Source organism: Phascolarctos cinereus, unplaced genomic scaffold, assembly GCF_003287225.1.
Source record: "Phascolarctos cinereus isolate Bilbo 61053 unplaced genomic scaffold, phaCin_HiC Scaffold_5;HRSCAF=322, whole genome shotgun sequence".
NCBI lineage: Eukaryota > Metazoa > Chordata > Mammalia > Diprotodontia > Phascolarctidae > Phascolarctos > Phascolarctos cinereus.
Genome location: NW_027555958.1, coordinates 51,074,889 through 51,100,181, shown reverse-complemented (window position 1 = coordinate 51,100,181; position 25,293 = coordinate 51,074,889). Strand labels below are relative to the sequence as shown.

At 42.0% G+C, this 25,293-nt stretch overlaps 1 long non-coding RNA gene across 1 annotated transcript in view; it reads right to left on the bottom strand.

Annotated features, from left to right (window-relative positions):
- Positions 1 to 1,991: 1,991 nt before the first annotated feature.
- LOC144457517 (uncharacterized) overlaps positions 1,992 to 25,293 on the bottom strand; it is a 47,667-nt gene continuing 24,365 nt past the window's right edge. Inside the window, exon 2 of the long non-coding RNA XR_013486870.1 lies at positions 1,992 to 5,343. This is a non-coding gene — a long non-coding RNA (uncharacterized LOC144457517). The remainder of the gene's footprint in view (positions 5,344 to 25,293) is intronic.

Sequence of the window (25,293 nt, the reverse complement as noted above, 5' to 3'; positions counted from 1 at the left end):
AGGCACGCATTTATTTTTTAAAGCCTTTTGTAGCATACTTCAGCATGATGTATCCTAATCAGCTGCCTAGCCTTATTTCCAGTCTGCCATATCAATATAATTCCTACCTAGTTGAGAATTCAATTCAGTCAACTTTTATTAAGCACCTACTATGTTCAAGGAACTGTGATGGGTGCTGGAAAAAAATGAAATGGTTCCTGTCTTCAGGGAGCTTACACTCTATTAGGGGAGCTTTCCTTATAAAGGACAAGGGCCTTTGGTAAGGGACCCTAGCTTCAGGGTCAATTGAATATCTTCTGCTCATTAACCCCTTACTTTCAAGAACCTGAATCAGACTCTCAACTCTTCCCTGCCTGGACCTCCTATGCCTGAATATTCTTCTTTTTGCTCAACTTCTGCCTAGAGACAATCATTGAATATCTATTTCACTTCTAGGTGGCACAGTGGATAGAATGCTGGTGTCAGAGTTAGGAAAAGCCGAGTTCAAATTTGGCCTCAGATATTTACTAGCTGGCTCCCAGGTCAAGTCATTTAACTTCTGTCAGCCTATTTCCTCATCTGTAAAACAAGGATAATAACTAGCACTCCTTTGCTAAGTTGTCATGAGGATAATATTTGCAAAGTACTTTGCAAACCTTTACGAACTATAGAAATGTTAACTATTATTATTATTATTATCATCTACTCCTCTTCCTCCTCCTCCTCCTCCTTCTCCTCCTGGTTCTTAGACATTATTTGCTCTCACTCGTAGGAAACCACTGACTTCCCAACCTGTAACTTGGTCTCCTGGTTCCCACATTATTGACTTGTATTAAAGTGATATCATGGATATCATTGAGCACCTGGAGTCAGGAAGGCCTGGTTTCTAATTTTTCCTCAGATATTTACTAGTAATATGATCCTTATTCATTTAATCTCTCTCAACATCAGTTTCCTCATCTGTGAAATAGGGACAATAGTAGTGCCAACCTCACCATGCATGTTGTTGTGAAGATTAAATGCGATGATTAATGTTAAGTGCCTAGTAAGCCTTACAGCTATGCAAATTAGAGCAAGTATTCTCAATAGAGGTAACTTCAGTAAAGAACTGTGAAGACCTCTAAATTGCTACGTAAATGTTATTATTATTATTTCTTCCAATCCTAGCCCGAGCTAGAAAATTAGTCAGCTAACAAGCATTTATAAGTCATTTACTGTGTGTCCAGTACTGTGCTCAGAGACTGCAAAGAAAAGCAAAACCTGTAGTCCCTGCCCTCAGGAAGCTCACTTTCTAAAGAAAGAGACAACATGCAAACAGTTTTTTTTGTGCAAGAGATATACAGTGACAATGAAAGGCCATTACAGAGGAAGTGATTAGTGATGGGAGCCAAAAAAGGATTCCTACAGAATGTGGGATTTGAGCTGAGTTTTGAAGCCAGAAGACTGGTGAGAAAGTAGGGCATTCTAGGCATCAAGCATAGCCTCTGAAAAAGCACAGTCAGGAGAGAGGGTTTCATGTGCAAAGAAGAGCAGCAGGTCGACGTCACTGGATCATGGAGCATGTGGAGGGAAGTAACATGAAGGAGACTGGAAAGGTAGGAAGGATTCAGATTGTGAAGGGCTTCAGAAGCCAGAGGACTTGGTAATAGATCCTGGAGAGAATAGGAAGCCACTGGAGCTTCTTGAGAAGAAGAGTGACATGATCAGATACATTCTTTAAGGAAATCACCTTCCCCTCTCCAGCTTGGTCTTGGAATAGCTGTGGAGGAAAACGCAGCTTCACCAGATCCCACAGACTCCTAGAGGACAGTTTTTCATCTCTACTCAACAAACCAGAAATGGAGCATGTTTGCGGGGAAGAATCCTGCATGAAACTCCAAGGTCCCAGTTCATTTCTCAACCCTGCTGCCAACTAGCTGTGGGACCCCAGGCTGGTCACATAAACTCATTGGCTCTCAGTATTTTCCTGTATAAAGTGAGGGAGGTAGACTAGATGAATGGATAAATGAGGCAATTATTAAGCATTTACTATGCGCAAAGCACTGTACTAAGTCCTGGAGATACAAACAGAAAAGTAAGCCAAACCCTGCTCTCAAGGAATTCACATTCTCATGGGGGAGATAACACACACGGAAGGTTTCAAGCACAAGTTAACGGTCCTGGGGTACAGAATCAAAGCACATGTAATGCCTCTTCTTTAATGTCAGTCACACTGATGAAATCCTCTCAGTTTCTGCTGTCGTGCCAAGAACTTTGGTGGCAAGAGCTTTCCTTTCTGGGTCTTCAGTATCTGTGTCTGTATCACCCAAAGGAGCAGTTGCCAGGCTGCAGCTCCACAGGGGTTGCTTCCAAGGATGATGGCTGAGGGCACTGAGCTGGCAGCATTGTTATTCCTCAGGCCCTTGGGTTCAAAGTCCTGGCTGTCTCTACCAGGATCTGAAGGAAGATGGCGGTGGTTTGACTTGCCTGGCACGTGCTGCTTCTTGTCTCTACCTCAGTGTGCCCTGCTGCTTCAGCTGGGCTGGCTTGCCTGCCCTGTGTGTGGCATTTGGTGGCAATGGCCAAATGATGAATGAATGAACAGATGGATGACTCTCTCCACCATTCCATAGCAGACTTCTCACTCTGGAAGTTCATTCTACACCTGCATCCTTTCCTCTGATTGGTCAGTTCCTCCCAGAATTTCCATTTTAAGGAAAGTGCCCAGACCAATCATGTTCCCTCCTTCATTCCTCAACCAGGCTCTGCCCTTGACTCTCCACCACTCCTGCCCTCTGCTTACCCCTCCCCCCATTCTATTTACTTGCATTTATATTCTGAGAGCTTAGCACAGTACCTGGCACATGGAGAACACTTACTAAATGCTTGTAGACTTGCCTTGTTGAGTAAATATTCATTTAATAAATCTTACTATGTGCCAAATACTTTCCTAAGTCCTGAAGATACAAAATCCACACAATTCTTACTCTGAAGAGGATTGCATTCTAATAAGGGGGGCAGGAAATATAAGGACTGATGGCGAGGGAGAAATATTTTGGTCTAGAAAGTCATTGACAGAGCGAATGGAGGTATCCAGGAGTCAGCTGACACACTCTTTTCTGGGGCAATGGCAATGCTGATTTCATTACTCTTTTTTATTATTGACTTGATTTCTACTTACTGCATGGCCATGGAAAGCTAGATCAGAATAAGATCCTTTCCAGTTATAAAGTTTCAATTTTACTGGATTATAAATTGCATCCAACAAAGATTTATTAAATGTCCAATATCTGCAAGGCACTACACTACATTTCAAAGATATAAATGTAATATCAACTACCCTGGCTCACCCTGCTGCCTGCACTTGCCCGGATTTCCTAACATAAAGACAAAAGCCACTGAAACATGTCCTGCTTTCAAGATGCTTACATTCTACGTTCATGCCTCCATAAGGACAGTTTCCTTCTCTTGAGTAACTTTCTGACTTTGAAGTTTTTTGCATGCAACAGATACTGCATACATGTTAGTGGAATCCAGTGATAGTACAGTAAATGAGGTGGGGAGAGCAAGGAAAAGAAATAATTTTTTTTAAAGTTCAGAATTTCTGCTTGGTTGTTCCATTCAAATCCTTTATGTTAATCTAAACTATGACAATGGCAAATCATCTCCAGCACTGACAAAATTAAGGCAAGATGTAATTTAGTTTCCTTCTGCCTCAGGTTACTACCCTTTAAACAAAAAAGTTAATTTTTTTTTTAAATCAAGTTCTCAGATCAAAATGGGAAGGGCCTACCTTAGCCAAAGACACAGCAAACATTCCAATTTGTGGCACATGGAGAAGACAGAGCCTCCTATTTTTATTTACATTCTTTCTATCCCATGCCTGAAATTCTACCCTAATCAAATTGTTCTTTTGATTAAGAATTGCTAATCAAGACTTCTGTTCCAAAATTTAGCTTATTAAACCTCTAACATCTTAGTGTGAATTGATCAGCTAAGTCACAAGGCAAGAAAGATGGCAGCATTTTATTTAGACTCCCTCCTGGGCCCTTATCAAATGTTCCCTAGTGTCTGTATTTTTTGTGCACCTGTCTCATTTCATCTATTATATGTAACTTTTCCTAAGGTAACAGCTGCCTTTTTATTTTTAACTTTTGCATCCCCATCTGCATTCCCACAAGCTGAGCTAGTTATACATAGGACACACTCAGTAACCGAGGGGAGACAGTGTGTTGGACAAATTCTTTAACCTCAGTTTCGTCATCTGTAAAATGGGGATAATGATAACTTAGAATACATCACAGGGTTGTTGTGAGGCTCAGGTGAACTAATGTTATTATGGGCTTTCCAGACCTCAAAAAGTTATAAATCTATCAGTTTTGTCACTTGTTTATTTTTTTAAATTTTTATTTATTTGGCAACTGGGGTTAAGTGACTTGCCCAGGGTCACACATCTAGTAAGTGTCAAGTGTTTGGTCTGAGACCAGATTTGAACTCAGGTCCTCCTGACTTTAGAGCCGGTGCTCTGTCCCCTGTGCCACCTAGCTACTCGAGTTCTGCCATTATTGAAAGAGCACTGAAGTTAGGTATACTGGTCAGAAGTCACAGCTCTGTCACTTTCTTTGTGCATACTTTAGACAAGTCCCTGGGGACTTGTTTCTTCCTTGTAAAAACAAAGCAATCTGACTAAATTCAAAGAATTACTTGCTTGATTTTCTTTTTCAATTTTCCTGGTATTCCCAGGGTCTAGCACAGTGCTTGGGACATAGAAAGTGCTTGTTGACTGACTGACTGACTGGGATGTCTTCTAGCTCTGATGGCTGGATCCTATGAATTGAATTTTTGTTGAAGACAATTCCAGAGTCTCAGGACAAGCCTGTTCACTTCACTCTGTCGCCTGTGGCTCTGCTGCCCTGGTAACAAACCTGCATAAAAGCAGGCCAGTTTATGTTTGTTCAAACCGAGTCTGTCCGGCTTGCTTGCAGACCCAGTGGAGAAAAGTCACCACCTGCAGCTGCTGGAACCCCAGGCCAGCCTCCCCTCTATTTCAGGCCCACCCAGGGCCCTGGCTGCCCAGCAGGGCGTTTGGCTAATTGCTGATGTCTTGCTTTCTGGCAAGCTGCCCACTGGCACTGGCCAGGATCCTGAGGAAAGGTTTTCTTGTCCGGTTTCCTAGCGATAGCTATGGCTGGCCGAGGCAGGAGCAGCTGCAGCCACGAGCCACCGAGGAGACACTGCCTTGTTCCCCAGTGCCCGGCGCCCCGCGCCCTGGCCGGCCAGCCAGCCCCGGAGCCCAGAGCTTCTGTCGTCTTGCAGGCTGGCAGCCTTGGCTCCCTCCTCATCAGCTCTGTCCAGATCGCCCGGGATCAGAGTCTGCCTCGTGTGCTGGAGAGAAAGGGAAGACAAGAGGCGACGCTAAATGAGGGATGGCAGAAACCTGCGATTGAAATCCTAAACCCACCGAGAGCCAAGTGGGCCGGGAGGCTGGCTGCGGCGGCGGCTGCTGCTGCCAAGAGAGCAGGGCGAGAGAGGGGGAGGGGATGAAATCCCATTCCTTGGCTCCCTGAGGGTACGGAGGAAGAGAAGGGGGGAAGAGGATAAGGGGGAAGGGTGGCTTCAAACTGGGCAGTATTGTAATCGCGGAGGAGGAAACAAGGGCAGCTGATTCCTGCTGGATCCGTAGGACCCACGTGCACACAGACTGGGCATTGTCTCCCCTGAGCAGACAACAGGCGGTATTCTTCCCCCACCCCAGGAAGAAAGTCCTTCAGGGGCCCTCCCCGGGAGTACATTTTATAAGAATAAATCAGTTACGGGGACATGCCATTCCCTCTGCTACCCTTCACTTCACTCCCACTTCTCTCTGCCCCACCCCCAGCTAACCACTGACTCCAATCGCTGACCTTGTGGGACAACAGCGGCCTCCCAGTCTTCTGGGAGAGATCGAACCCGGGGTGCTCCTCTGTGCCATCTTTGTGTTTCTGGGACGTAAATATATGTAGGGGTCCAGCCAATACCTGCCTGCCCACTCACTGTATGTTAGCCTGACGTAATGCTTTCCTCCTGCCCGACATGGATCAGAAAATCTGGGTTTTAATAAACCCTGGCTTCAAAACTTACTAGCTGTATGACTATGGGCAAGTTGTTTGGAATTTTATCTCTTCACCTCCACCTCCTGGCTTCCATCAGTTCCCAAGGCCATTTCTTGGCCACACTGCCCCCTTTCCCTCTGAGATTACCTTCCCTTGACATATCTTGTGTGTCCTTGGCAGAGACCATGTGTTTGCCTTTCTCTGTATCCCAGCACTTACTGTGCCATCATAAGTGCTTAATAGATGCTTCTTTTAAAAAATAAACGTATTAATTTTTAGTTTTCAACATTTACTTCTATAAGATTTTGGGTTCCAAATTTTCTCCCCACCCCAAGAAGGCATGCAATTTGATATAGGCTCTATGTATACATTCATATTGAACCTATTTTCACATAAATAAATGCTTCTTGGCTGAATAACAATCTCACAATAGGAAACTTATCAATAAATCCTAGATCTTGAATTGGAAGGGACCTTCGAGATCCTCTCATTCAAAACCCTTATTTTACAAATGAAGAACTGAAGAAAGAGAGGTTGTTGCTTTCTCAAATGAGATAATATTTGTAAAGTGTTTAGCACATAGTAGGTGATTAATAAATGTTTGTTCCCTTCTCAAGGTCCCCCAGGAAGTAAATGACACAGATAGGATGTAAACCCAGTTCTTCACAATCCAACCCCACTCCCCATTCTCTCTACAACACTCCCTACCTCCCAAGGGTTTTATGAGAACAGTGCTTTGTAAACCTTAAAACTATATGGAAATGGGACTTGTCATTTGCTTCATCAAGGAATATGGATAGTAGTGTTTGCATTTTTCAGATCAGGAAGACGATTCCTAGAAAAGTTGAGAGAGTTTCCCAAAGGAATTAGGGGCAGATTCCAGAGGAGGCAGAGGGGAGAGTGGGAGACTTGAAAAAGAAGAGGGGATACAAAGACAAACCAGTCTTATCTGTGCCTGTTCCCAGAGCTGAGGTGCTGCCAGATCCATTAAAATAATGTTTCTTGGCACATATTAGGTATTTCAAAATGCATGCTAAGGGATTTTTTGATAAAGTTTCATACAAGCAAGTCAAGATGGTGGATTTGAAGCAACCTAGCTGAATTCTCTCAACATTCTCCTCCAAAAAACTTTAAAATAATACCTCAAAACAAATTTTGGAGTGGCAGAGCCAACAAAATGTCAGGATGAAACATTTTTCCAGCCCAACAAAATTTAGGAGGTTGGCAAGGGAAGTATGTAATGCTAGAGTAGAAGCTTTACCAGAACCCGTACTCTCAGTGGCTGAAGTAGCAGAAGCAGCAGCTTCGGGAGCTCTCAGCCCACAGACGGTAAGGGGATCAAACAACTGGTCAGAAAGAAATTACAAGGGAACTTTTGCTGGCCGTGGGTACAGCTGGCCCTGATTGGCAACTATATTACTCATACACAGTGCAAAAGCAGGGACCTGGTCATAGTTTCAAGGCAATGAGAGACAGCTAGCACTTGTGGTTGCAGGGGACCAGGGGCCCTTCCGGGTAAAGAACAGAGCACATAACAGGACAGCAGTGACGATACATTTCCCAGAATCACATCACCTTGGAAGCACCAAAAATTTGCAGACTTCCAGAACTAGCTCTAAAAACAGCAACACAGGGTAGCTAGGTGGCACAGTGGATAAAGCACCAGTTCTGAAGTCAGGAGGACCTGAATTCAAATCCAGCCTCAGACCAAAACACTTGACACTTACTGGCTGTGTGACCCTGGGCACGCCACTTAACCCCAATTGCCAAAAAAACCCGACCCCCCCCCAAAAAAAACACAAAAAAGCCTGAAGCTTGGGACAATGACTCCTCAACTGACCCCATTTCCCCGAGCCACTCCACCCCCACCATGAGCAGCGCCAACTTTAGTATAAAGTCAAAAAATAGACTTGAAAAATGAACAAACAATAACAACAATAAAAAAGAATTTGAACATAAAGAGATACTGTGATGACAGAGAAGACCAAGACATAAACTAAGCACTGATAAATAGAAGTATTTATAGAATTATTTTACATACACACATACATATAACAAATACATATACATATTTGTGTTTAATGGTAGCCATGTCTAAGGTGGGGGGAAGATAAAAAAAAGGAAAAAAGTTACATGATAACTTTAATATATATTAAAAAGGAATAGCAAGTTGTACATAATAGATTTGCAGCTTCATGTGCATCTTTTTTTCCTATCCTACTTTGTTATGGAAATGCTTGTTTTATTTTTTAGGTTCAGAATAAAAAAAAAATACTACCTTCTGTAAGCAGCTATAAACAAAGCCTCAAAGAAAAATGCTAATTGGACCTAAGTCCAACAAGAATTCCTGGAAGAGTTAAAGAAAGAAATAAGAGTGGTGGAGGAAAAAATGAGAAATGAAATAAAAGTGATGCAAGAAAATTTTGAGAAGAGAATTAACAGCTTGGTAAGAGACACACACACACAAAAAATACTGAAGAAAATAACACTTTAAAAACCAGAATTGGCCTAATGGTAAAGAAGGCACAAAAATTCACTAAGGAAATGAACTCCTTAAAAAATAGAACTGGGCAAGTAGAAACTAATGACTCTATGAGATACCAAGAAACAGTAAAACAAAGTTAAAAGAATGAAAAAATAGAAGAAAATATGAAATATTTCATTGGAAAATAGATTAAGAAGAGATTATTTAAGAATTATCGGTCTATGTAAAAGTTCAGGGACTCCAGGGTACAGACTTGAGGAGGTATCCAACTCATAACTGAAGGAATAGAAGACCCATGGAGTTCAAGAAAGAGAACTATAAGAAGCTATGCGGAGAGGGAGAAGGGAAGGGCAGGTAGAAGTAACTGAAGTAAGCAGGGCTGCTTGGCTCAATAGGCAGGAGGACTTTAGGGACAGGTGCTGCATCCCTGAAACTTGAAGACTGCAGACCTCCAAGGCAATAAGTTTATATTCCCTTTCCCCTCTTGGGCTTTCTCAAAGAGGCGGGAAACCTTTCCCTCTTGCCACAGGGAAAGTTTGCCTTTCTTTGTTTTGGACATTCATAGTCAGTGTTAACCATGGCTTTTGCTTATTGGAAACTTGCAGTTAAGAGGAAACAACTGAGGACGAATCATCCCCAGAAGAGAGAATGAGATAGCGCTAACCCTGAAGTGTTTTTCTCAGAAGTCTTGTCTCTGGCGGGGGACTTGGAGGTAACAGAAGGATAAAGAGAATTATAGGTCCTGTGATAGCTGCTATCCAGAGCGGAAAAGGAATATTTATATCCATTCTGGTCAGAAATCAGCAGTAGAGTGAGGAGCAGATAGCAGTGGTTGCACAGCCCGCTACATATAGAAAGTAAGCAGAAGGTTATCTGGGGTCTTTCTTGTTGTTCTGTTATGTCTGACTCTTTATGACCCCGTGTACCACCCTGTTCAGGGATTTTCTTAAGAAATATATCAAGTGGTTTGCCATTTCTTTCTCTAGTGAATTAAGGCAAACAGAGATTAAGTGACATGCTCAGGGTCACACAGCTAGTGTCTGTGGCAGGATGTGAATTTGGGTCTTTCTCACTCCAGATCCAGTGCTCTATCCACTGAGCCACCTAGCTGCCTCTGAGTTTGGGGTTAGGAGGTAACTTGGAGTAATCAGAAACAGCTGAGCTGGGCCTTGAGAGAAGCTAGGGGTTCTGAAGTGCGAAGGGTCATTCTTTTGTTGTTACTGAGTTGTTTCAGTCCTGACTTGTGACCCCATTTGGGGGTTTGCATTCTAGGCATGGACAACAGCTTGTGCCAAACTTAGGCAAAAGGTGGAATGATATGTACAGGGAACAGTGGGGAGGCTGGTTTGGTTGTAATATAGAGTATGGAAAAGGGAGTAATATACTAAAACCATGATGGCAGGTTGGAGTTAGATTGAGAAAGGCTTTGAATGTCAGACTGAGGAGTTTGGTATTTGATTCTAGATGCAGGTTGTCATTGGAACTTACCAATCAGGGGAGTAACACTGATAGAGCTGTGCTTTAGGAAGATCAATTTGGCAACTGAGTGGGGAGGATGGCTGAGACAAGAAGAGACTTGAGGTAGGGAAACCCATCTGGAGGCTCTTAAAAATAGTCCAAGCAGGAGGTGATGAAGGACTGACCCAGGTGGGGTTGGGGGAGGGGGGCAGTCAGGTGAGTGGAGAGGAGACCTGTATGAAATGTGAGATACAATTTACAAGATTTAACAACTGACTGCATATGGGGAGTGAAAGAGAGTGAAGAAGCAAGAATGACTCAGAGATTGTGAACTTAGGTGCCTGGAAAGATAATATTACACTTGGTAGATACAAGGAAACTAGAAAAAAATGCAAAAACTATGAGTTTCATGAATAAAAAATGATTTTTTTTAGGCAGTTGGGGTTAAGTGACTTGCCCAGGGTCACACAGCTAGTAAGGGTTGAGTGTTTGGTCTGAGTGAAGATTTGAACTCAGGTCCTCCTGACTTCAGGGCCGGTGTTCTACCCACTGTGCCACCTAGCTGCCCCCAAAATGATTTATTTTAAATTTAATATTTAATTTAAATAAAATGTAATGTAAATTTTACACACACACACACACACACACACACACACACACACACACACACATATGTACGTATTTTTAGGCAATTGGGGTTAAGTGACTTGCCCAGGATCACATAGCTAGCAAGTGTCAAGTGTTCAGTCTGAGCCCGGATTTGAACTCAGGTCCTCCTGACTTCAGGGCCGGTGCTCTATCCACTGCGCCACCTAGCTGCCCCTGTAAATTTAATATTTAAAATTTCATAAATTTACATTTTAAACCTATCGAGTTTCAGGTACTTTTGGGTCATGTAGTTGGAGGTGTCCAATAAATAGTTGGTGGTACTAAAGCTCAGGGGAGACCAGGGTGGGATCTAGAGATCTGGATAGAGTTGATCATCTAATCCATGGTAATTGATGAGATCACTAAGAGAGAGAGCCCAGAGGGAAGAAACCAGGAAATAAGAGATGTAGTTGCTGATCCAGAAGAAGAAACTAAGAAGAACCAGCTAGGCAGAGAGGAGGAGAGCAGGAGAGAACCTTCCAGGAAAACCCAGACCGGAAAGAATGTGCAGAAAAAGGAAGTGGTCAATGGTGTCGCATATTGCAGAGAAGTCAAAGTCTGTTGGTGGCTCTTTTTTTTTTTCCTTTGAACCAGACTTGTGATTTTATCGGTATAGGGTCAAACATGTGGTCTGCAGACTGCATTGCAGCCCACAATACTTTTCAGGTACTGCCTGAATCAGATTAAAACGTAATAGGGAAATATTTAACAAAACAAATAAAAATACAATAGAATATAGATAATGTTAATATATGGTTTTTAAAGTCGATATGCATCCCACAGGGATCCTTATACATGGTTTAGTGACCCTGTTTCTATTTGAGTCTGACACCAGGGGTATAGGGACTCCCCCTACCATTAGATAGATATAAAATACATATGCATATATGTGTGTTATGTCATTATATATGACATAGGGAGAAGGGAACAAACATTTATGAAGTGCCTACTATGTGTCAGGTACTGTGCTAAGCACTTCACAAATATTTCATTTGAGCCTCACAGCACTAGGAGGTAGGTGCTGTTATCATCCCCATTTTACAGCTGAGGAAACTGAAGCATACAGTGGTTAAATGACTTGTCCAAGTGTTTGGGGTCAAATTTGAACTCAGCTCTTCCTGAATGCTGGTCCAGCACTCTACCCACTGCATCACTTACCTCCCTCATATATCATACATGTATATGTTATTATAGTATATGTGGGAGTTGTTTTCCCTAAGCTCCTGGAGGGTAAGATGAATAATTTCATCAGAGTATGTAATTCCCAGTGAGGAAACTCCCTCTACCAATGCAGATCAGCAACTGTTCTGAAATTTGCAGTTTTAGAGAGTTGCCTGAGGTACTGAGAGGGCCCGCTGTCCCAGAATTTCTACCTGGGGAAACAGCAATAACATTTTTGTTATTGTATCCCCAGTGCCTGGCACATAGTAGTTGCTAAATAATGCTTGTTGCATGAAACTATAATCCTTTAACTCTACACATCCCATCTGTCAGCAAATTATAGCTGCTTCATGGTGTATCCCAAACCCATCCTTTCTTCTCCATTCCTGAAGCCTCAGCCTAAATCCCAATAGAATCTTCCTTACATAATTTAATCTCCTCACTAGCACTGCTCATCTGTGGTAGATCTTTAATGCTTAAATTCTGAATCCTTATTTAATCCTTCTTTATTATCATATTATCATTAGATAAATCCTCCAATTTGTAAAGAGCCTTATTTTTTTTTCCAAGCACTTTCCCTTTTGGTTTAGGGAAGATGCCTGCTACCTTCCGTAAGTGGAAGGTGCTTTCAGTGGTTTCCCATCACATTCAAGATCAGGCCCAACTTTCTGTTTCATGGGATTTCAAGTGAAGTCAACAAGACTTCATTAAGCTTCTTATGTTCCAGGTATGGTGCTAAACCTTAGGAATGCAAAGAAAAGCATAAAAGAAAGACAGTTCCTCCCCTCAAGGAAACTGCATTGTAATGGGGGGAAAGACAACACAATACAGGGGGGCTGACTGGAGGAGGGAGAAAAAGTCAGCAGAGTCAGAAGCAGAACCCGGAGAAGAATGAAAGATGGCAGGCATTGGCCCTCCTTCAAATTGAAGATTCCAGGAAGAACTCACCTAGAGGAGAATGGGGCCACAGAGGCAGTGAGATATTGTAAGGTGGAAAGTCTGAAATGGATAAGGGAACTGCCAGGGTGGGCAGGCCATTGCCCCAAGGCATTGTGGTGAAGGCCAGGGAGTCACTATGGATCACTAGGGACCATCTTATCTCCACTCGTATCTTCCACAACTTCGAGGCAATTTTGTTCAGGGTAATCTTCAATATTATGCATTTATTCCATTCCTTCCTCTCTCTGAGTTATCTCAAAAACCATATACTCACCTTCAGTTTTCCTCCTTTCTTTATAAAGTCTTCTTTGATTAATGCCACCCGAGGTTGTTGTGAAAATCAAATGAGATATTTGTAAAAATGCTTAGCACAGTGCTACCACATAGTAGATGCTATATAAATGCAAGCTATTATTATTATTAATAGAATTCAATCCAAACCTGTCCAACATTTACTAAACACCTGATAGCTGAAGCCAAAGAGAAAAAAAAAGTAAAAATTGATCCTGTTCTGAAGATGTTGACATTCTGTTGAAATGGTGAAGGAGAGTGATATGGAAGACATCTAGAAAGCTAGATGAGAGCCTGGTTATTTAAAACTGGAGAGTTTCTATTTTATCCTCGAGGGAGCAGGAAGCCGCCAAGAATTTTTGAGCAGGGTAGCATCATAGTCAGATTTGTGCCATGAGGAAGATTGTTTTGGAAGCTGTGTGGAGGATGGGCTAGAGAGGGGAGAATATGGAGGCAACTCATTGTGGTCTCACCCACACTGTTCTCAGGGCTCCCCCCTAAATGGAGCCAGGCCACAAAGTTCTCAGATTCTTGCTTGTACTCAGCAGTTCAGAATGTTCCAAGTAAATAAGTAATGTTAATGCATTATTGATTCCCTCTCGCATTAATGTTTATGCTATTATCCACTCTCCCCTCTCCAACCCAACCCACTGGCCATTGCTCCCTATGTCATCCACCTCCAAATGCAGAAATAATGGTGCAAGGGGCCCCAGACCAAACTTCCTAGTTGCAACATTTCAAAGTCAGAAAGAACTTTAAAGATCACTTCATTCTGTCCTTTCATTTTACAGAAGAGGAAACTGAGACCCCTAGAAGTTAAGCAATTTACCAAAAGTCAGACAGCCCCACTAAGTGGTAGAAATGGAACTCAAAAGTAAAGTCTTTTACTCAAAATCATTGTTATTGTTTATCCTTCATTTTCTCAAAAAGGATCATGATTTCAGGGAGGTGATGCCATGACACACAAGTAAATTGGATGTAAGTGAAGCAGGGCTGTGCAAAGTCAACAGCCTCATTTTCTCCTTTGGAGCCATCTGTGTTCAGCGGCAAGATATAGATCAGGACTTCTAGAGATGGCTCTCCATTGCATTGGAAGGTACTGAACAAAACAGCTAATTAAGAGTTGTTACCCAAGAGAGTAAGGAAATGGTAAGAGAGCACTTGGGCAACTAGGTGGTGCAATGAATAGGACACTAGGCTTGGAATCAAGAAAACTCATCTTTCTTCTTTCTTTCCTTCAAATCTGGCCTCAGACACCTACTAGCTCTGTGACCCTAGGCAAATCGCTCAACCTTCTTTGCCTCAGTTTCCTCATCTATCAAATGAGCTAGAGAAGGAAATGGCAAACCATTCCAGCATCTCTGCTAAGAAAACCCCAAATGGGGTCATGGAGAGTCAATGAGTCAGATACAATTGAAACAACTCAACTCAACAAGAGAGTACCTAGGTGCTCTTAACAATGTTAATGATGATGATGATGATGATGATAACAATAATATTGATGATAATAACATAACATAGAATAGTATTATTGTTATTATTTGAAAGATAATTTTCAAAAGTGGAAAGAAGGTGAATTCATTTGACCAGAAATCTAATGGTATGACCTCGATTTCCAACAAATTTCTAGAATACATTACTAGAGGAATGGTTTGTGACTGCTTAGAAAGGGAAGCAATGATTATTATGAGTCAGCATGAGTTCAGCTGTGCCAGATGAACAAAATTTCCGTTGACAGAGTTACTGGACTAAAGAAATCAGAAGAGGCCATAAACAGAACAGGATTTCCTCAAGGCAATTGACAGAGTCAGTCATGGTATCCTTATAGATAAGATAAGGAGATGTTAAAATGGTTCCTAAGTATTGGAATGCCAGCACCCAAAGAGCCATTATTAATGGCTTGACGAAGGGAGGTCTCACGTGGAGACTGTTCAACATGCTCATTAATGACTTACTCGGAAGTATGGATGGCAATATTTATCAAATTTACATATAAGGTTAGAAATTAAGTGACTTACTCAAGATTGTCTATCCGAAGTGGTGCTTGGGCCTTCAGGTCATCCTGCCTCCAAGGCCAGTTCTCTACCTACTGCAACATACTGCCTCTTGTGGGAAGAATATTAATGTTAAGAATAAAGGTCTCCCCCCAGGAGAAATACTGGGGTCATTAAAAGCATAGTTCTTCACCTAAGCAGCTAGGTGGCTTACATAGAATTCTGGACCTAGAAACAGGAACACCTGAAATCAAATTTGGACTCAGAAAATTACTACTTTGTGACCCTGGAGAAGTCATTTAACCTCTGTCTGCCTCAGTTTCCTCATTTTTAAAAATGGAAACAATAATGGAGTCTACCTCCCAGAGTTGTTGTGAGGATAAAATGATATTTGTAAATAATATTTGTAAAGTGCTCTGCAAACCTTGAAGTGTCATATAAATGCCAGGTACATTATTATTAAACGTAAGCCAGCCTTTTCTACTCATCTTTAAGTTTGGGTTCATTGGCAATGTGCATGTTTACCTAAGAGATATGCATCAATGGACCAATTTTATGAGTTATCTATTCAGCAGCATGTCATTATCTGGACAATGGGCATTCTTCATCCACTTGGTTTTTCCTGTATGGATAGTTAGGTCAATCTCCTTTGAGTGATTATAGATAATATTTAGTAGTCTCTACATTATTTTTTTAACTTGAAACAGTACTTTTTTCCTACTATGCTGTGTTGCCTCTCACCCAGAGAACCTTTAGGTGGGAAAAGATTTATTTCTCCAAGTATTTGAAGTGCTATGATGTAGAAATTTGATTAGACTTCTTTACAATTGGGCAGGTACTATTAATTCAGTGACACAAGCAAGTAGAGTGCTGCATGACCCACGAGGCAGAGCTGGAAGACCAGAAGCTGGTCGAAGTTGCTGAGGCAAATTTAGGATGACAATAGTGCATTGGGAAGGGTTTAACAACTGGCCCTCTTGGGGAGGGGGAAATATATATGTGTGTATGTGTGTATACACATGTGTATATATACATATGTGTATGTACATACACACATGTCACACTTTTAAGTTTAATATGAATCATTAACATTTTTCCAACTCATTCTCAAGTCTAGACCAGTGATAGCAAACTCAAATAGAAAAGGAGGTCATTAGCCTGTACATAAGGATTCCTGCAGGTTGCATTGTGACTTAGAAAACCACATATTTACGTTATCTATGTTCTATTGTATTTTTATTTATTTTGTTAACTATTTCCCCAATACATTTTAATCTGGCTCACATTCTGGGCCTGGGGTGTGTGTTTGACATCTTTGGACAATCAACAAAATAATAGACAATCCACAGAATAATAAATCAAGCCCTGATTTGTAACATTTGCTGATATCCAAATTATCAGTGTTTATACCAAAATTTTAACATTTGGTTTATTTGACTCCAGCACACCCTGACCATCTAGGGATTTCATAGGAACGTAACTTTAGCCCTGGAAGGGACCTCAGATCCCATTTAGTTCAGCTCCCTGATTTTTCAGATGAGGAAACTGAGGTCCAAGAAGATTATAACTTGCCTAAGGCTACGTAAGTAGTCAGTGTCAGAGGTGAGATTCAAACCCAAGCCTTCTGAGGCTAGAGCCAGCACTCTTTCCACTGCTCCCTTGATGGGAGAAAAACCTTCTAAATAGTTAGAGCTGTCCCAAAGTGGAATGGACTCACTTGGGAGTTAGTGAGCTCTCCATCCCTGAAGGTCTTTAAGCTATGGCAGGATAAGCAGTGGTTGAGAATTTCAGGGAGAGTATTCTTAATCAGGCCCAGAGTGGAAGATGGGCCTTTGAGGTCTCTTGCAACATCGAGTTGCTATGATTCCTAACCCCTCACATTTCCATTCCTTCATATCCCAATAGAATCTGCACAGAAATACAACTTCTCTCACTCTGGTCTCTGGGGACTAGGTGGGCTAGTAAAAGTGTTTTGTGGAACCTGGAAAGACTTACATGAACTGATGCAAAATGAAGAGAACAGAACCAGGAAAACGTTGTCCACAGCAACAGCAGTATTGTTCAATGAGGAACTGTGAACAACTTAGCTGTTCTCAGCAATACAGTGATCTAAGACAATCCCAAAGGACTCATAATGACGCATACTAGCTTCCTCCAGAGAAAGAACTGATGTTGATACAGCATTTACTGTACATTCATTGATCCCCATTTTATGACTCAAGAAATTAAGGCTTGCAGACATTAAGGGTCAGTAACTGGCAGATCCAGGACTCTTGGTCCTAAGGCTCAATGTTCTTCCCACTCCATCCAGATATTTTATGGCTACCTCTCACATCTCTCATGTAGTATTGCAGTAGAATGATTCCTTTGTTTGAAGGCAGTGCCCCTGCAAACTGGAAGTCTGTTACTTAAGAGGTTGATTTAACAGCATTCCTAGTCTCTAAAAATGGTTCCAGTATTCTCCTGATCACAGAAGACTTATCATAGGATCATAGTTTGTGAGTTGGAAGGAATTTTAGTGATCTCTTCATCCAACTGTTATTTTTATAGAGTAGGAAACTGAGACCCAGGGAAGTTAAGAGGCTTGTCTAAGGTCACATAGGGAGAGAGAGACAGACAGACAGACAGACAGAGACAGAGAGAACATGATGAAAAGCAACCTAAGGAGTAGATGGGGGGAAAGGACTATTGTCGTCAGGCTGTCATCAGGATTGTGTGTGTGTGTGTGTGTGTGTGTGTGTGTGTGTATATACATATACATATACATACACATATATACATATATATGCACACACACGTATATATGTATGTGTGTATATATGTATGTACAGATACATATATGTAGTATAAATATGTATGTGTGTATATGTATATGAGCCTCCCTGAGCAATGTTACATCCTCCTGGCTCCTCCTTCCTGCCTCCCCAAGTCACACAGGATTGTATATATATATGTATGTATATATATATATGTATGTATATATATATATGTGTGTGTGTGTGTGTGTGTGTATATATGTATATATGTGTGTATGTATATATGTAAGTGTGTATATATACACATGTATGTGTGTGTATATGTATATGAGCCTCCCTGAGCAATGTTACATCCTCCTGGCTTCTCCTTCCTGCCTCCCCAAGTCACTGCCCAACACTACTGAGACCCCTCAAAGCAGGGGCCATGGCAGGCATCATCCCAATTTTATCTACCCTAAGGATTCTTCTTCAAAGAGAAGAGAGGCTAGGGACATTCTTAGAATGTGATCCCATTTCAATCTGCACTCACCCCGCCCCCAATTCTCCCTATTAGACATTTCCAGCCATCGAGAGAGAGAGTTGAGGTGAATAGACAACGGCTGTCCACAGAGAAACTGGTAAGCGCGGCATTGTGCCTGCTGTACCTTCTGCTGGGTGCCAGGGAGGGGAGAGAAGAACAGCCAGTCTCCAGGGCACATCCTGAAAAAATAAAAGCCTTTGCCCTTTTCCGCAGAATGAGTTTGTCAGTTCTGCTCACGCAGAGTAAAGAAGAAAAGACAGCTTTGGGGAAAGGTTTCTGTGTTCCAAGCATTCAGCTTGGTTAAAAAAAAAAAGCCAACCGGCCTGGACAGCAGCGGCCACATAGGAATTCTGTTATTTATAGTACAACCTATAAATATCTTATCCAGTCCCCCCAACCAAAAGCATGTAAATCAAATAACCCCGTGAGATGAACTGTGTCACCATCTGCTCCTCTGCCCCCACTACAAATGGTTCCCAGCTGCACAGCATCTGGTCTAGTCTTGTCACCCTGCCCTGGTCGGTTGTGGGGTTCTGGAGTTTGGGCTGGGGCCAGTTCCCAGCTGGAGCCGGGCCAGAGTGATTCCAAGGAACCTAGCACTCCTCAGGTGCCCCCTGATCCTATGCTCAATAAACGTAGGGCTCCTGCACCAATGGTTATTCCTGGTCCTCCCTCCTCCCAAATTTCCTTGTATTTGTTTTGTATGTAATTACACATGTACATGTTGTCTCTCCTAGCAGAATGCAAATTCCCTGAAGGCAAGGACTGCTTCATTTTTTTTTTCCTGTGTCCTCAGTGCCTACCAAACTAGGTGTTCATTTTGACCAAATGAGATATTTGTAAGGCACTTAGCACAGTGCTTATTGAGTTAGCACTTCATAAGTCCTTCCTTCCTTTTCTTCTTTCCTTCCTTCCTTTTCTTCCTTTCTTCCTTCTTCCCTTCCCTTCCTTCCTTTCTCCCCTCTTTCCCTCCTTCCTTCCCTCCTTTCTCCCTTCTCTTTTTCCTTCCTTATCTCTTTCTCTCCTTTCTTTCCTTTTGTTTTTCCTCTTTCTTTCTTTCCTTTCTTCCCTCCTTTCTTCCTCCCCTTCTCCATTCTCTTCCTTCCTGCATTTTTTTCTTCCTTTCCATCCTTCCCTTCTCCCCTCCCTTCCTTCTTTCTTTTTCTTCCTTTCTTCCTTCCCTTCCTTCTTCCCCTCTTTCCTTCCTTCTTTCCTTCCCTCCTTCCTTTCCCTCCTGCTTTCTTTCCTAGCACATACTTGCTCTCTTCATACTGATTGGCTGAGGGATGGGGGAGGAATACTTTCAACATATTCCTGACAGAACCATGTGTACAATGCTAATGGGGGCAGGGGGTACAGACTGGTCATGAGGTACTTCTGACTGCTAGCAATCTGTCCTACACTCCCCTCCTCAACCTGTGGGACATGGGCTCACTTCTGTGGCCTTTACTCCATAAGTTCAGGGGCCTAAAATCTCCAACCTAATACTGGGGCATGATATTTCCTATCTAATTCTACTAGAAACCAACAAAACTGGTTTCTAGAAAGTTCATTTCCCCAACCTACAGATTGGAAATATATCAGGGCAAAATCAAAATATTTCTCTGTTTTGAGTTGCTGGGTTTTAAAAAGGTGAGGAGTATTTGGAACTCAAAGCCTTAAAAACAAATGTTAAAAATTGTTTTTATATGTAACTGTGGAAAATAAAATACTAAATAAACAAAAATAAATAAAAGAAAAAGAAAGGTGAAGAGCATTCAGAGGAGGGTGACTAGAATAATGAAAAGGACTAGAGACCATGTCAAATGAGGATCAGTTGAAAAAAATAGAGATGTTTGGTTTGGAAAAGAGAAGACGGCAGAAGGGAGAGAGAAATGATAGTAGTATTTGAGGGGTTGTTGTATGGAAGAGCGATCGGATTTATTCTGCTTGGCCTCTGAGGACAAAACAAGAAATAATGGGAAAGTTGAAGCATTAGAACGTAGGAAAAAATGATCCAACAATTAGAGCTTTCCAAATGTGAAATGGGCATAATTAGAGATGTTTGAGCAGAGGCTGCATTACCATTGGTTGGAGATATTGGTAGTGGGTTCTTGGTCAGGACTAGATGACCTCTGGGGTCCTTTCCAGATGGAGATTCTGTTCAGAATTCATTTTGGTTTTGTTTCTGTATCCCCAGCATTGAGCATTAAGCTTGGTGTGTAACAGGCAATGAAAAATGTTTGCTGAGTGAATGAACGAGTTGTCATCAATTTGGCCACTTTCTAGCACTGCACTGAGATCGTTCAGGCCATCACTTGGATGGTGGAGAAGTTGCAACAGTGGCTGCCAGACACTGGGCACAGAGAAAAGGAGGGACAACTGCCAATCCCCAATCTTCACCTCAGCTGGGGTGCCCCTGTGGATAGAGGGCTGGACCGGGAATCAGTAACACCTGAATTCAAATCAGGCCTCAGACACTAACTGTGTGACCCTGGGCAAGTCACTTAACCTCTGTCTGCCTCAACTTCCTCATCTGTAAAATGGGGATAATAATAGCAACTATATCCTAGGTCTGTAAGTGTAGATAAAATGAAAATTTTTTAATTGCTTTAGAAACTTTAAAGCACTATTTAAATACTAGCTATTACACCCCAAGCTCTCAGTGGAAGAAACGGCTTTCCTTGGTTCTTCCCTTAGTCTTCATCTACTACCTTCCTGAAACAAGAAGAAAAAAGCAGCAAAAGAATATAATGTCTTCTAAAATGATAACCAAGAGAAAAGGCAAGAAAGAACCTCAAATGGCTCTATGATGGCATCTGATGGTCATTATCCCCTGTGTCCAGTGGGATCCTGGCTGCTTTCTGAGGGAGAAATGACTCTATGATGGCGTCTGATGGTCACTATCCCCTCTGTCCAGTGGGATCTTGGCTGCTTTCTGAGGGAGGTGATGAGTTTTGTACTCTGTTCCCAAAGGAGTAATAAATCTTGGAGATGAAAAGTTGGTTATAAGATTATTAGGAGCTCCTAAGGTTCATGAGATTGAATTGATTCCTTTCAGCATAGCTGAGCTACGTAGTCTGTAGGAGGAGACAGACACTGGGTCAGTGAGTTGCTCTTCTTGAAACTTATATAAAAGTTTTTCTCTGTGGACACAAAAGTAAGTTCCACCAAGTAGCTGTCAGTTCCTAATCTCCATCATCACCCTGTGGGTCCAGATCCTAGGTGCAGAGAGGAAGAGGGCCTGGAAGCAAGTCTGAGAGCCTGAAGGGGTCGGTGTTTTGGCATCAGGTGGGGCAGAGGGGCCGGGTGGTTGGCTGGAAGAGAAAATTGGGAGGGGGTGGTAGAGATCACTGTGGGAGAAATATCACCCTGGATGAGGAAAGAAAAAAGCAGGCAGGAGATGTTCTTCCATGCTGAAGGGAGTGAAGAGAGAATCTTGGAAAATTTTTATCTTGGGCATCTCAAGAGGGAAAATATTGTCTTCTCCTTGCTGAGAAAGTTACTGGGAAGACTTGTTAAGTAACTTCATTCTTTAATCAACTTCTTTAACTGGAATAATAACTCACGTCTATGTAACACTTTAAAATTCACAAAGTGCTTTCATCACAAGCAAATGGGGTAGGGCTAGATAGATATAGATACAGAAAGAGAGAAAGAGAGAGCCTTTATATAGTGTTTTAAGGTTTTGCAAAGAGCTTTCCAAAATTTACCTGATTTTATCCTCACAACAACCCTGGGAGGTAAGTGCTATTATTATCCCCATTTTACAGGTGAGGAAACTGAGTTAAGTTTTGTACCCAGTTAAGTGACATGCCCAGGATTACACAGCTAGTAAGTATCTGAAGCTGGATTTGAACTCAGGTCTTCCTGACTCCAAGTCTAAACTCTATCCATCGTGCCACCTAGATAGATAGATAGATAGATAGATAGATAGATAGATAGATAGATAGATGGATGGATGGATAGATGGATGGATGATGGGTGGATGGTGGGTGGATGGATAGATACAGCAAGTGAGCATCTAAGAGCTTAGTGTATGTTGAGCATTATGTTAACCACTGGAGATACAAATAGAAGTAAACAAGACAGTTCCTCCCCTCAAGGAGCTTATATTCTAATGGGGGAAGATAACACATGAACTATAAGAGGGGGTGGTAAGGAGACTGCCAGGGGAAGTGTTCTGGTGGCCTGTGCCCCAGCAAGAGAAGTCAAAAGCTTAGCCAGAGGATCCAGAGGATTGAGTCCAAGTTTCTAGTGGGGTACAGATGGCCATGGCAAGGAGACACTGGGAAGTACAAGTAACATTATTTTTCAGGCCCTCAGAAAATACTTGTCAGCTAACTCCTCATGCTTCTAAACTTTGTTAAAGAGCTGGAATAGTGTAACACTGTACCTTAAAATGGACTGCCTGGGGCCCCTTGGAGGAAGAAGCCTGCCCATGAAGGACTATGATCTTTTCTCCTCCTTTTGGTATTGGGTGAGAGGAACAGGATCTGATAGAAAAAAGTGCTTGAGAGGTTTAGGCTTACTTGGAATCCTCTAAGCTACTTCTACAACAGAGGCTGAAAAAGCCTAAATGGGGAATCTTAGAACCCCAAGGGACCAGAAGAGCTGAATCAAATCTAGTGAATCTTAGTCTGACCCAATGCCACAATCCACCTCCCTAGGTAAGCAGGGGTGATAGCTGCTTGCTTTGTATCTCCAACCCCACCCTGGCAAAGATAGTCCCACTCTGGTCTGCCTTCTGCACCTGCCAGAATTCAGTAGTAGCATTGGAGGGTCTCAGAAGCATCTTGTCCCCTAAAAGGCCTTAATCTGAATGGTCCAGGGATGGGGAACCTGTGGCCTCGAGGCTGCATGTGGCCTTCTAGGTCCTTGGGTGCAGCCTTTTCACCAAGTCCAAGTTTTACAGAACAAATACTTGTATTAAGGAGATTTGTTCTGTGAAGTTTGAATTCAGTCAAAGGGCCACACTTGAGGACCTAGAGGGCCACATGTGGCCTTGAGGCCGCAGGTTCCCCACCCCTGGTCACTAAGTAAGAACCTAAGCCTGCACATCCAGAAAAATTAGATGTTTCTCGGGATAAAAAGACAAAAATCAAATCAGTTCTTGTCCTCAGAGAGATTCTACTGGGGGGGGGGAAATAGAGGAGGATAACATATACACAGATAAGGAAATATAAAATATGAACAGAGGAATTTCCATGGAGGGAAGCTAATTTGTCCAAACTGTAAAGTTCTTTAAATGCCAAGCTGAAGAGTTTATATTTGACCCTAAAGGGAGTGATTATTTTTGAGCCAGAGAAGGATATTACCAGATCTATATTTTTGAAATATTCTTTTGGCAGCCATGTTAAGAATGGATTGGAGATGGGAAAGAACTCTAAAAAAGTCTTATGTGGCAATAGAGCTGATGCCTGAATGGATTCAAAGATTCCAAGAGGAAGAAGTAAGGGGCATTAGCTATGAAAAGTTCTGGAAGAGGAAAATGGAGTATATGGGATGCAGCAAGTGCCCGGTTTGGCTGGGATGTAGAGTATGCCTATGTGCATTGTTGTGGTTCAGTCATTTGTGACTCTGTGACCCCATTTGGGGATTTTCTTGGCAAAGCTACTGGAGTGGTTTGCCATTTCCTTCTCCAGCTCATTTTACAGATGAGGAAACTGAGGCAAACAGGGTTAAATGACTTGCCCAGGGACACACAGCTAGTAAGTTTCTGAGGCAAGATTTGAACTCAGGAAGATCAGTCTTACTGATTCCAAGCCCAGCACTCTATCTATTGTACCACCTAACTGCCTCATATCTGGGAAAACTAGAGCCAAGTTGTTAAGGATTTTAAATACCTCAAAGAAGAATTTATAAGTTTTTCTAGAGACAATATAGAGACAGTGAAGCTCCTTGACAATTTTGTAAAGAAGTCCAGAATTTCTCATTGAACCTCTATCCTTGAGTATAATGTCTCTAAGACAATTATTATAATCCCAATATAATAACTCAGTTTCAGTAGGACCATCACTGTTACCCTCCTGGCATTTTCTCGAATGTAAAAGATGTACTTAATCCCTTCTGGTCTACTATGAAATGGTTTCTGTTTGATTCAGCTTAGTATTATACATCTGGTGTCTTAATTCCTTTAATATATTGTTTTGTAACTTTTTCAATTCAACCACCCTACTAAGTGGAAAAGAAACTGTGGTGAGATAATGCTAAAAATTTTTTAAAAAAGACTAGTTTCTATCCCCAGGGAACAAATGTTCTACTGAGTATTATATATAACACGTAAACAAAGAAGAAATAGCAAGAAAATAGGAGAAAGGAGACAGCATCAACCATTAGGGAGATAAAGAGAGACTTCCTGTAGGAAGTAATATCTGAAGAGCAGGAAATTTAGGATTCTAAGAGGTGGAGGTGAAGAGAGAGTACATAAAGGCAAAGGTACAGCAGTGGGAAATAGAACATAAACTCAGGGGACAGCAAATAGATCAGTCTGACAAGAACCTAGCCTACATAAAGTAGAATGATAAGACAAATCCAGAAAGGCTGACCAGAGCCAAATTGTAAAGGACTTTAAATGCCAAGCTGAAGAATTTATATTTGACCCTAAAGGAAATGATGATTTTTGAGCTGGAGAAGGATGTTACCAGATGTATATTTTTGAAATATTCTTTCGGCAGCCATGTTAAGAATGGATTGGAGATGGGAGACAGTGGAAGCAGACGGAGCAGTTAAGAAGCTATTGTGACAGTCCAGGTAAGGGGTGATGAGGGACTGAACCAGGGAACTGTTGCTGCTGCTGCTACTACTGCTACTGTTTTTGTTGGTGGTGAGTCATTTTCAGTCATGCCTGACTCTTCTTGACCCCATCTGAGGTTTTCTTAGAATGGTTTGCCATTTCCTTCTCCAGCTCGTTTGACAGATGAGGAAACTGAGGCAAACAGGGTTAAGTGACTCGCCCAGGGTCACACAGCTAGTAAGTGTCTGGGGTCAGATTTGAACTCAGGAAGATGAG